Source organism: Cotesia glomerata, linkage group LG4 (assembly GCF_020080835.1).
Source record: "Cotesia glomerata isolate CgM1 linkage group LG4, MPM_Cglom_v2.3, whole genome shotgun sequence".
Taxonomy (NCBI): Eukaryota; Metazoa; Arthropoda; class Insecta; order Hymenoptera; family Braconidae; genus Cotesia; species Cotesia glomerata.
In genome coordinates this window covers 12776518-12790238 of record NC_058161.1, presented here as the reverse complement: position 1 = coordinate 12790238, position 13721 = coordinate 12776518, and the positions used below count along the sequence as shown (strand labels likewise).

Below are 13721 nucleotides of genomic sequence, written 5' to 3'. Positions count from 1 at the left end.
AACTAAAAACACGCTTTTTATAGAAAACCAAACTAAAAAATAGAAAATAAATTTAAATTAAGAATAGTGTTAAAAATTTCAATAAATATAAATTAATAATAGTGTAAATAAAAAAAATGTATTTTATTTTAAAAAAAGCGTGGGGTGCTTTTTAAGATACTAGAATTTGAATTTGCGCGTGCAAGCGCGCGCCTGACTATAGCATTTGCATATATTTTCATGCTTATGATATATTCGACCAATCACGTTACGAATAGTTTGATGCCACATACATTTCATCTCAATTTTATATTAGGACTAGAATTCAAATTTGCGCGCGCAAGCGCGCGCCTTGACTATAGACTTTGCATATATTTTCATGCATATGATATATTCGACCAATCACATCACGAATAGTTTGGTTTCACATACATTTCATCTCAATTTTATTATGGGATTATCAAAATGATAATCACTCTACTCATATCTGTCAATAAAATATTTATAACTATTGACACCATGCACCTCACGCTTTTTTTAAAATAAAATACATTTTTTTTATTTACACTATTATTAATTTATATTTATTGAAATTTTTAACACTATTCTTAATTTAAATTTATTTTCTATTTTTTAGTTTGGTTTTCTATAAAAAGCGTGTTTTTAGTTTTTTTAAACTATTATTTATTCATTCAAAAGTTATTGCGGTTTAAAAATTCAAAAAATAGTGTCATCAAATCCCTATCAGACTTTTGAGCTCGAAGAGCTCAAAAGCATAGGAAAGCAATCTATTTGAGCTCGAAGAGCTCAAAATAACCCATAAATTGTATTTTTGAGCTCGAAGAGCTCAAAAACGTCATTGGTGCAATTTTAAGCGCCTAAGTATGGAATTAGCGGGAAGTTGCAGGGTCAACCGTTTTTCTAATTTTTAACTTCCCGCTAAAAATCTCAGATTTTCAAAAATCGGGAAGTTATTGTTTTTACCCCGTTTGGCAAAAATCGAGTTTTCATCAGATCTCGACGTTTGAAGGTCACAGGAAGCTTCCCTGACTACCCCCGCGATGTTGTCACTATGTCTGTATGTATGTATGTATGTGTGTGTGTGTGTGTGTGTGTGTGTGTGTGTGTGTGTGTGTGTGTGTGTGTGTGTGTGTGTGTGTGTGTGTGTGTGTGTGTGTGTGTGTGACTATGTGACTCGCTTATAACTTTTGAACGGTTGAACCGATTTCATCGCGGTTGGTGCCATTCGAAAGGGCTACGCTGAACTTAGATTTCCTGAGAATTTGAACCGATTCGGACCGATAGATTTTAAGAAATCTTGAAAAATCTTAAAAAATAAGAAAAAATCATTTTGAAAGTAGTTTTTTTGGAATATCTTTTAAACGGCTCTATCGATCAACTTCAAAAACTAATCCGCCCTTAAGCTTGAAAAACCACGCCGATCGGCGTCAACCCGATCAAAATCGGTTGATTCGTTCGAGAGATAGCGTGAACGAAAGAAAACCGAAAAAAACCGAAAAAAGTGTTTTTTTCACATAACTTCGTCATTTCTTCTCGGATCACTTTTGATGACATAGCATAATTTATAGAGCTTAAAAACCGCGTCGATTGCCGCCAAAAACGTAGAAATCGGTTAATTAGTTCAAAAGATATCGTCAATAAAAGATTTGAAAACAAGTGTTTTTTTAAAATCACTGCGACATTTTTAACTTCCCACTAACAAAATCGAAGATTTTCAAAAATTAGGAAGTTATTGTTTTCACCCTGTTTTTTTTTTTCTTTACTCACGTCTTAACGATAATAATTTTTTGAATGAGCTTGGATAGCTCAAAATGACACGAAAATTATATTTATGAGCTCGAAAAGCGCAAAAAGTAATAAGTGCAATTTTAAGCGCTTAAGTATGGAATTAGCGGGAAGTTGCCGGGATGGCCGTTAGGGTCAATCGTTTTCCAAATTTTTTTCCTAATAGTCTTGTGAACGTGGACTTGGCGCGACTTTTTTACAGTGAAACTGTTTTTGTTCGGATCATATGGGTACTGCTTTCCCCTTACCGCGCTAGAGTGGATACCTATCCCCACCCCGCCTAGCGCTCGTACTTCCTTAATCTCGAGCCATAATAATCTCTGTTCTAAGAAAATAGCAGTATGCTGCAGAGAGAGAGCTACAAATTTTCTCGGCTCAAGTGAGTACCTAGTACGCTTGAGCAGCGCCTAATTAACCATAAAAGTATTTTGAATTGAAATATATAATTGATGTGTTATGTTTCATGGAAAAGACTTTGAGTTTACAAGATTTAATGTGTAAAGAGTGTGAATTAGTTTGTATTTTAAATCAAGTATTAATGTATGCTATTTTGTGGTATTAAATAAATCGATTGCAAAATATTATTGCATACTTATTTTAAAATATTTAAATTATTTAAAAAATTAAAAAAATTTTTTTTAATAGCTTTAAAGTAAAGTACATAAAATTAATTTTTTTTTCCCCTATAATATTATTGCTTTATTTTTTACATTTTATCTTTCTTAATCATCTGTGGCAGGAAAAATTAATTATGTAATTTAATAAATATTTTTATTTTACTAAAATTTAAAATTGTTAAAATAAAAATTACAATTTTTTGCTACAAAATTAAAAAATTTTCAATTATCATTACTATTATTAAATTTAATAATTAATTACAACTATAATTAAATTTAATAGTAGTAATAGTAGTGTTAATAATATCAACATTTTCGTGGCGTAAATTTGTCATCTTTATGTCGACTTTTGGACACAAAAATCGACACATTTATTAGGAAAACAGGATACTAAAAGAAGTAAGAGGTAAGTAATTTGCTATATTAATAAACATACTATATTATAAGTTCATTCAAGTGTTGCAAGTCAGTGACATGCAGCGCCAAGTTTCCGCGCGGAAATTTAAAATTTTAGGTAGCAAAATCTCTTTATTTTTTATCAATTTCTAAATTTTTAATAAAAATTTGAGGAATATTTATTAAATTTGCAATAAAAAAAGGCTAAATTTTGAATTATAGAAGAAAAAATAAATAGGGTAAGTGTGGGTATTACTGCAGGTGTAGGTATTACTGCAGATTTTCTTCTTTTAATTATCAATAAATGGGTTATGACTTTTTTGATTAAAAAAAAATTATTTCTGTTAATTTAAACCTTTCGGAAAATAACTGCATAGTGGTTTTATAAGTAAGACAATTATTCAATTTGTTATTAATTAATAAAAATTAAGTAGTTACAGAAGTGAATAATTTTATCTTTTTTAAGAGTTTCAGTGTAAAAAGAGGTGGTCGTAAAAAGTCTTTTTCTTTATATAAATCACCTAATTAATATATTTTTTACCTTTAGAAGTTAGATACCCCTTTTTTAGAATCAAATAATTAATAAAAATTACATTTTCATCAGTAAAATTTATTTAATTAAGCATGCAGTAATTGGTACCGAGAAACCGCATGTCCGTGTATTACTGCAATTTTCTCAGTCGACTGCAGTAATAGAAGCGTCTCTATTTGTATATGTCTGTACCTATTACTGCGGACATAAACACGGCTATTGTAACCTCCTAAATAAGTGCGTAAATCAAGTTTTCTCGAAGTGAAAAATAAACTATGGAGAAAATTAATAAAAAATCAAAAGTTAATAAACAAAAAAATAAGAAGTCGAGGCAAGTCCAGGAAAGCAATAATCAGTAGATTGTAAGATTACATCAATTAAAATTTACGAATTCTGGTCAATTAATAATACGTTAAGGCTGTGTTACTTATTATTTAGATTATGAAGAATTCTTGTTATTACATTAAACTAATAAATTTTCTTTTTGATAAGTTTTTGTTGATTTTTAAGTAAATCCTAAAATATAGCCGTTCTGCAGTAATAGGTACGCAGTAACTGGATCAGTTGCAGTAATGGACACGCAGTAATAGGAGCAAGCTACTTTAAGACCTGCAGTAATACATGCATTTAGACTTCTTTTTAAATGCTTATTATTTAACGAAAATATTTGTTTCTCTCATTGTTGATTTTATTTTGGGTTAATAATAAGTCAAACTTTTGTTTAAAAAAAAAAAAAAGTTATTATTATCTTGAGAAAATTTTATAAAAATGCTTTCGAAGTGAGACTTACGAAAAAAACTGCAGTAATACCTACACTTACCCTAATATTGTAAGTTTTGTACTCATATTTAATGAAAGAAATTGTGAATAGTAATTTGATATTTAAAAAAAAGAATACCAACTAGTTTTAATGCAGTCCTGGTACGACGAAGACCGAAAACCGTGCCCGTGCGTCAAGTTTGTCCGAACTTTGACGACTTTTGGACACAAAACCTGTGCAAATGATCCGGAGATCAGGTAGTAGAAGGAGCTTGGATGTTATATCCACTGGAAACGCTAGATGGCGTTGTAAGTACGGTTCAGCGCTGGTAACTACAATAATAACTAATAATATAGAAAATAAAATAGACTTTATTATCAATTTTAATATTAATTTATTAAATAATAATTAATTAAGGAAGTGGGGTAAAATGGGGCACCTAAAAAATTTAGTTTAATTTTTGTTATTTAACCCGTCAGCACTCACGTGAACTTTTCGGTAATATTTACTCTCGTGATGAGAGATTTGCTCACGTTTAATCTGCATGCGGCCGGGCAGCTATACAGTTACGAAGATACACGAACTAGCCCGAACGTTACCGAAAGTAAATTTTTTTTTGTTACACCTATAATCTCGTGATGAGAAGAATGCTCACAATTTCCGAGGCGCATGGGAAAAATATTTTTTTTATAAAATATATATAATATTAAAGCATTTCAAAAGTTCATAATTTGAAAATAGGTAAAATTACTCGAAGGTAGAAAAAATTTCATCTACCCTTTCCATTTAAAAAGAAAAAGTTTTCATTGTTTTAAATCGAGCGTGAGCAAAATGCTCATAACGTGAGTGCTGACGGGTTAAGAAGGGTTTACATTTTTTCTCTCTCTCGCCCTCTATTGGACAAACGAAAGTATCTCTGTCATACTTGTACAACAAATGGAATCTTAAAACGCATTTTATGCATAAATAAATGGAAATTTTCCAAAAAAAGCGCTTCGCTCTTCGATAGATAATTTAATTATCTATCGAAGAGCGAAGCGTTTTTTTTCGAAATTTTACCACATACATAAGAAAAACACGTTTGAAAATCAACTATAAACCGCTCTGAATATTTTAAAAGAACTTTTTCAATAAAATTTTTTTTTTGTTTTTTAAAAAATAAAAACATATTTTTATTTTTTAAAATGCTTCTAAAGTAATTTTAACGTTATTGTGTATCATAAGGATTTTTTTTACTGATATTTTCCTTATAGAATTGTTTTTTTATTATAAATTTCAAAAGAAATACTTTTTGAAATTTAATTTTTAATACCATTTAAGGTAGTACCTCCACAAAAAGCATACTTCAAGAAACTTATGGAATTTTTTTTTATCGAAAAATAAATATACGTGAATAATTGACCACCAAAATTTCAGATCAATTCACCGCACCGTTTTTAAGTAATTAATTTTCGAAACTGCATTTTTTACACGTAGAGGTATAGAGAGATGGTAAAGTTAGTAATGTGGAACGCTTCACGTAATAATTACCGTAACTCCTATTCTTTCCCGCTTCACAGCATTATTTATATTTGTAAAAATGCTTGCCGTAAGATGGACGGTGTGGCTTAATGTATATAGAATAAGCGAAAGGAAATTTAGTATAGACCGGATAGCTCACATTTTTACAAATATAAATAATGCTGTGAAGCGGGAAAGAATAGGAGTTACGGTAATTATTACGTGAAGCGTTCCACATTCACGTAACAGGATATTAGTAGGAAAGGATTGAGAAAGGAATGTGGAGAGGATCATCTTAATGTGAGTTTATAGAATATGCGAGAAAAAGTTATTAGATAGCTCGGACTGGGATTCGAACCCAGAACCTTCCGAAGACATATCGGCTACTCTACCATTTGAGCTATACGGTCTATCCCTAGTAGAAATAATCGAGTTTTCACTGGATATAAACCAGTAACTGGCCAGTGATATCGAGTAAAAACTTGAAATCGCGCCACCTACAACTAAGTCATAAACATTAGTTACACCGACAGTGTATCTTTACTAGTGTGTGTGTGTGTGTGTGTGTGTGTGTGTTTGTTTATTTTTTTTGTTAACCTGTACGCATCATTATTGTAATTATTATTATTAAAAAACAGTATAAATCAATCAAACTTAGTGTTTATTAACGTGTAAATAATTTCCAGTTTATATTTCAAAATGGATGCAGTGAAAAAAAGTGCCACAATATATAAATTGCGACTGTGGGTATTAAAAACAAATCTCCAATTCAAAATAATTATTTTCTTATTCTATTGTTAGATTTATTATTAGTCTATCAGTCTAATGATGTTATCTATTTTATAATGTACACATAAATGAAACTTTTTTATATCATATCGTTTATTAAACATTATTTTGAATTTATTTGACAATTTTAATAACGCCTAATAACCTCAGAATTCGAAACTGACAGTTTCACTAAAGCCGCCATAATGTTTTGTTAGATCTCTAGTAAAACTGGCCAGTTACTAGACAGAAACTTGATATTACACTGGCCAGTTACTGGTTTAAGTCTAGTAAAACTGGCCAGTTACTGGCTAAAAACTTGATTTCATTTCTACTAGGGATACTAAATTTCCTTTCGCTTATTCTATATACATTAAGCCACACCGTCCATCTTACGGCAAGCATTTTTACAAATATAAATAATGCTGTGAAATCTTCCGTACCACTCGAGTGATGCAAATAGATTTCATACTAACTTTATCATCTCTCTATATCTCTACGTGTAAAAGATGCAATTTCAAAAATTAATTACTCAAAAACGGTGCGGTGAATTGATCTGAAATTTTGGTGGTGAATTGTTAATATATTTGTATAAAGTATAAAGCTTATCACCACGTTAATATTCCCAGTGTTTGATAATTGTTGTGCGGCTTACTGCAATATTACTAATGACTCTCGCAAATGCGATTACAACGCAAAATGAATTACTGTGTTCGCTATATCTATAAAATTGCGAGGGCTGAACACATTACTCCGTACTTTAAGAGGCTGGGTTGGTTAAAGCTGAGTGACAGAAGAAACTACTTTATAGCATGCCTATTTTACAAAGAAATATATTTAAATTATCGTCAGCTATTTAAGTGCCACTTAGAATTTTTGCCGGTTGCGTTGCGTAGAGGCGATGTAAGGGAAGATTATCTGCGGCTACCTAGATCTAATTGTTGTATGTATGATAACTCGTTTCTTGTTCGTGGTACACGGAAAAAAATTTCTGGGAAAATTTACGATACAACTATTGTAAAGCTGGACTATACTTTTATTACTATTCATTTTCAAATATTTTAGAAGAAAATTTACTATTTATTCATAAAATTTTAAAACTTACTATTGTAAAAAGTAAGAGATTAAAATTTCCAGTGCTGCCTCTGTATCTTTCCAATAGATCTATAACAAATTTTACAATAGTTGAATTGGAATGTTTTTCAATTAGTGTGAGTGATGGCCGTGCACAGCGCTAGACTCCGAGTTTATGTAAATGTTAAAGGATATGGGCCTTAGTTTACCTCGGATAGCCTAGAGGGAGAGTCTCTGGCTGCCAAATAAAGAATTCTAGGTTCAATTCCCGGATAAGACGAAGATTCTTATTTCTTTTTTCGGTGACTGTATAGGTTCCAATTAGTCCAACCTCTTATCTCTCTCCCTCCCTAAAATTTCTTTTAAAAAAATCTTGTGTCAATTTTTACAATAGTTGAATTGTAAATTTTACAAACACATATTGTATAATTTGCTCTATATTATTCGACTTTTTAAGTTTCTTAGTAGCCTTGTTTGTAGGATAAAATTTACAATAGTAGATCGTAAAAATTACTGAATGAGAAGTATAGTCCACCGTTACTATTTAATTTAATAAAAATTACAATAGTGAAATAGTAAAAATTCCTTCGATTTTCTTACCGTGTATACGTATCTGGAATGCGCTGCCAGCTGAAATTACAAAAGCCGAAAGTTTCGAAATATTCCGTAGACTGTGCTATGATTATTATTTCCAAAATTGTTGATCTGCTATATTGAACGTTTATTACTGCTATTGAAGGTTGTTAAGCTTTGTATAATACAAGTATTATTTATAAGCATGATTAACATGTTATTACTGTTAATTACTATATTTATTTTGATTTTATTTTTATGTATCTAAAACTCTGTACATCATACACTAATTATAAATGTATATTTGATGATGGTTCTGAGGGAGCCTAGGCTCCAGAATCCAATAAAATTATTATCTATCTATCTATCTATATTTATCTTTCGATAAAAAAATTCCATAAGTTTCTTGAAATGTGCTTTTCGTGGAGGTACTACCTTAAAAGCTATAAAAAATATGCAATAAGTCAAACGAAAATCTTTTACGTCTCCTTTTTAACTTCCCGCTAAGAAAATTGAAAATTTTCAAAAATCGGGAAGTTATTGGTTTTACCCCGTTTTTCGAAAATCGAGTTTTCATCAGATCTCGACGTTTTGAGGTCCTAGGAAGCTTTCCTGACTATTTCCGCGAGGGTGTCACTATGTCTGTATGTATGTGTGTATGTCTGTGTAAGTATGTAAATCTCTTATAATTTTTGAACGGTTGAACCGATTTCATCGCGGTTGGTGCCATTCGAAAGGGCTTTGCCAAACTTAAATTTTCTGTTAATTTGAACCGATTTGGACCGATAGATTTTGAGAAATTTGGAGAAATCTAAAAAAAAGTAGGAAAAAAAATTTTTTCTGAAGTGGTTTTTTTGGGATAACTTTTAAAAGACTTTACCGATCGATTCCAAAAACTAATCAGCTCTCAATCTTAAAAAACCACGTCGATCGCCGCCAATCCGGTCAAAATCGGTTGATTCGTTCGAGAGATATCGTGCAGGAAAGAAAACCGAAAAAAGTGTTTTTTCAGAGTTACTCCGAAATTTCTAGTTTGACCAATTGAAACTTAGTAATTCTTTGTGAGGCTTAAAAAACTGCGTAGAATGCCGCTAACCGCGTAAAAATCGGTTCATTCTTCAAAAGTTATTGCGGTATGAACATTAAAAAAATAGTGTTCTATGAAACTTCTATCAGACTTTTGAGCCGAAAGAGCTCAAAAGCATAGAAAAGGTATCTTTTTGAGCTCGGAGAGCTTAAAACAACACACAGATTGTACTTTTGAGCTCGAAGAGCTCAAAAAAGCGGCCAGGTATTATCGGAATTAGCGGGAAGTTGCAGGGATGGCCTTTAGGGTCAACCGTTTTCCTAATTTTTATTTTTGATTTTTCAATATTTTTTTATTCCTGAAAAATTAATTATTTTTTGTTTAAATATTTTTAATTTAATTAATATTTAATTAATGTAAAATACCCAGTAGTTGAATACACGGAAAGAAAATTGAAGGAGTTTTTATTATTTTACTATTGTAATTTTTACTAAATAAAATAGTAACGGTGGACTATACTTCTCATTTAGTAATTTTTACGATCTACTATTGTAAATTTTATCCAACAAATAAGACTAGCAAGAGTCTTAAAAAGTCGGATACTATAGAGCAAATTATACAATATGTGTTTGTGAACTTTACAATTCAACTATTGTAAAAATTCATAGTTGGTTTTTTTAAAAGAAATATTAGGGAGGGAGAGAGATAGAAGGTTGGACTAATTGGTACCTGTACAGTAATCGAAAAAAGAAACCGGCATTTTCGTCCTATCTGGGAATCGAACCCAGAACTCTGTGTTGGCAGCCAGAGACTCTCCCTCTACGCTATCCGAGGTAAACTAAGACCCATACCATTTAACATTTACATAAACTCGGAGTCTAGCGCTGTGCACGGCCATCACTCACACTAATTGAGAAACATTCCAATTCAACTATTGTAAAATTTGCTATAGTTCTATTGGAAAGATACAGAGGCAGCACTGGAAATTTTCATCTCTTACTTTTTACAATAGTAATATCGTAATTTTTCATGAATAAATAGTATTTTTTCTTCTAAAATATTTGACAATTAATAGTAATAAAAGTATAGTCCAGCTTTACAATAGTTGTATCGTAAATTTTCCCAGAAATTTTTTCCCGTGTAGAATGCCGCCAACCGCGTGAAAATCGGTTTATTCATTCAAAAGTTATTGCGGTTTAAAAATTCAAAAAATAGTGTCTTATCAAATCTCTATCAGACTTTTGAGCTCGAAGAGCTCAAAAGCATAGGAAAGCAATCTCTTTGAGCTCGGAGAGCTCAAAATAACCCATAAATTGTATTTTTAAGCTCGAAAAGCTCAAAAACATCATTGGTGCAATTTTAAGCGCCTAAGTATGGAATTAGCGGGAAGTTGCAGGGATGGCCTTTAGGGTCAACCGTTTTCCTAATTTTTTTTTTTGATTTTTCAATATTTTTTTATTCCTGAAAAATTAATTATTTTTTGTTTAAATATTTTTAATGTTTAAACAAAAAAAACAATTTTTTTTGTTTAAATATTTAATTAATGAAAAGTACCCAGTAGTTGAATAGGTTTCAATATAAAATGTATTCGACCCTACTTTTAATATATAAAGATGTAATTTATTAGTTAAAATTAGTGATTTTCATGAAAATATAAACAATTTTGAATTGATTAGCAAAATAACAAAGATAATTAAATATTTATATTTTGACAACGTTTTTAAGATAGACTATCAAAGGAGTAGTAGTTGAACAATCAATTCCGACTAGCCGCAGTGGTTGATTACAACATATTATTGATTAATATTAAAAATAATACTATCAATATTTAATCAGTTCATTTAAAAATGATAAATATTTGTATTTAATTTTTAAATTACATTTTTTATGAATGACAAAGGCAATTTATGTAATTTTATAATCATTAAAAAATTGACTCTCCTTAAAAAAAATTTTCTTTTCAAAAAAATTAATTTAAATTTCTATTTTTTTTTTTATTAAAATATTAAAAATAAAGTATAAAATTTCTGAACTTGCTCTTTAATTGTTCTTAAAGAACAAAAGTACAAACTTTGACAAAAGCGCAGTGAGCTGAGAGTGAGAGTAAGTGGAAGAGTATGTAAACAGTGAGAGTAAAAGTGAATTAGTAGTCGTTGAGGGTAAGAATACTCCATACATCTATACAAAATATGATAATACGTTGACGATACAAGGAGTCTTTGTTTTGCACATACACATGACTGTGAGATGTACAAAGCTTGCACGAGTGGCTTAGAGCATAAAAGAGCAGTTCTAGCAGTTATACTGGGACATTAACCCCAAGATGAAAGCTACCCTTGAAGATCCTTGTGGTTAATACTGGTTAATCTAAAGGAAACTCCCAGGTACTTGCTTCAATAACATATAGTAAGCTAATTTTAGGATGCTTGGATTGTTTTAATTAAATTCATGAATTTTAGGGGGGTATTAAAAACTTTATTTAAGAAATTAATTGATCTTTTGATTATTATTTAATATAAACCTTAAAAATTTTTCACTATAGGGACATTCCATAGTGACTGGTGGGACATTTGATTCTGGAATTCCATCAATTATAAACTATAATTATGTGATTGAAGCTTATACTATAGTAAAATTTATCTTATAATATAGAAGAATAACTAATCCAAACAAAAACAGTTTCACTGAAAAAAAAATCGTGCCAAGTCCACGTTCATAAGACTATTAAGAAAAAAAATTTTTATTTCTTTACAAAAAGATATAAAATAAAAAATTAAAAAATCCAAGTAACCGATATGGTTGTATATGATTTTTGGATATTAAAAAAAATTTTGTTGTAAATTTAATAAATAATAGTTTAAAAAAACTAAAAACACGCTTTTTATAGAAAACCAAACTAAAAAATAGAAAATAAATTTAAATTAAGAATAGTGTTAAAAATTTCAATAAATATAAATTAATAATAGTGTAAATAAAAAAAATGTATTTTATTTTAAAAAAAGCGTGAGGTGCATGGTGTCAATAGTTATAAATATTTTATTGACAGATATGAGTAGAGTGATTATCATTTTGATAATATCTTAAAAAGCACCCACGCTTTTTAAAATAAAATACATTTTTTATTTACACTATTATTAATTTATATTTATTGAAATTTTTAACACTATTCTTAATTTAAATTTATTTTCTATTTTTTAGTTTGGTTTTCTATAAAAAGCGTGTTTTTAGTTTTTAAACTATTATTTATTTTTACTTTTAGTTTGGTTTATTTATAAAAGCGTGATTTTTAGTTTTTAAACTATTATTTGTTGATTATCAAAAATATTCAGGCGCGCAAATTACCCACGGAGAGTTACATACTGACATACTGACATACTGACATACAAGTGAAGCTAATAAAAAATAATTATTTATAAATATTATAAATACGGGGAATCAGAGTTCGATTTCGGAGAGCGAGCCTGAGAAACGGCTACCAGAACCAAGGAAGGCCGCAGGCGCGCAGATTACCCACGGAGAGTTACTGACATACTGACAAACTGACATACAAGTGAAGCTAATATAAAGCGTGTAAAAATTAAAAGAAACAATTTTGGAACGTATTGAGTGTGCGTGGTTACGAAATATTTCACTTTTTATGAAATTCCTAAAATCTATCTACTAGGACTTTAAAAAAAAATTGAAGTACACAATGACGCACACCAAGTACGTTCCAAAATTGTTTCTTTTAATTTTTAAATTTACAACAAAATTTTTTTTAATGTCCAAAAATCATATACAACCATATCGGTTACTTGGATTTTTTAATTTTTTATTTTATATCTTTTTGTAAAGAAATAAAAATTTTTTTTCTTAATAGTCTTATGAACGTGGACTTGGCGCGATTTTTTTACAGTGAAACTGTTTTTGTTTGGATTTCAGTATTTTTTGTAATTATAATAAAAATTGACAATTTTAATTTAATACATTTCCGGTGGCAAACTATCCCCTTTAAGCTATAGTTCATGTAAAAGTTATTCTTGCGCCGCCTGGCGTGTGTAATTGCAAGCTGTCAAATATCTTTTTTTCACTGTAGTTTCCCATCTATTATAAGATTAGCATGCATCCTTATATTATTTAGTCTCTGGCCGTCCGCTTTTTACATAAGAAAAAAGTTAAAATCTAAAAATCTGGGTCGCTATAGTTTGCGCTGATTATTTTTAATAATTTTAAATAGAAATTATAAAGATAATCGATAATAATCAAGTAATACGCGTAATAAAAAGCATGAACTACTATTATAAAATATCATATAAAAAAAAAATAAAAATAAATTTGAAAAAAAATTTGTAACCTCAAAAAACCGTTCTGCTTACGGTATATACACACTCGGTAGTCTGGCTTGAGAACGGAACTTGGCGCCAGACTCTATCGAGTCTGTTGATTAACAACATCCCTTTGTCTTTTTTTTTTTTTTTTTTTTTGGAATCTTACGCGTCAGCCTTCTGGCCTAGACACGTGGGATTTTTACGTCCCTTCCTACTATTTATTGTCCTTGATGTGTCTAAATACACATGTTTACCTCCTTTCCGTGGCTGTGGCCGACTTACAATCTGTACCCGCATTTGCCTGTGCCCCGCCCCTTAGCACAGTGACCAAGGAAACCACAGAAACCTGGCCAGGGTACAGTCGGCAAGGGAGCAAGCCTTG

At 30.2% G+C, this 13721-nt stretch overlaps 1 long non-coding RNA gene across 1 annotated transcript in view; it reads left to right on the top strand.

Annotated features, from left to right (window-relative positions):
- Positions 1-13721, top strand: part of LOC123263646 — a 342430-nt gene that overhangs the window by 272476 nt on the left and 56233 nt on the right. The gene's annotated exons all lie outside the window — the stretch shown is intronic.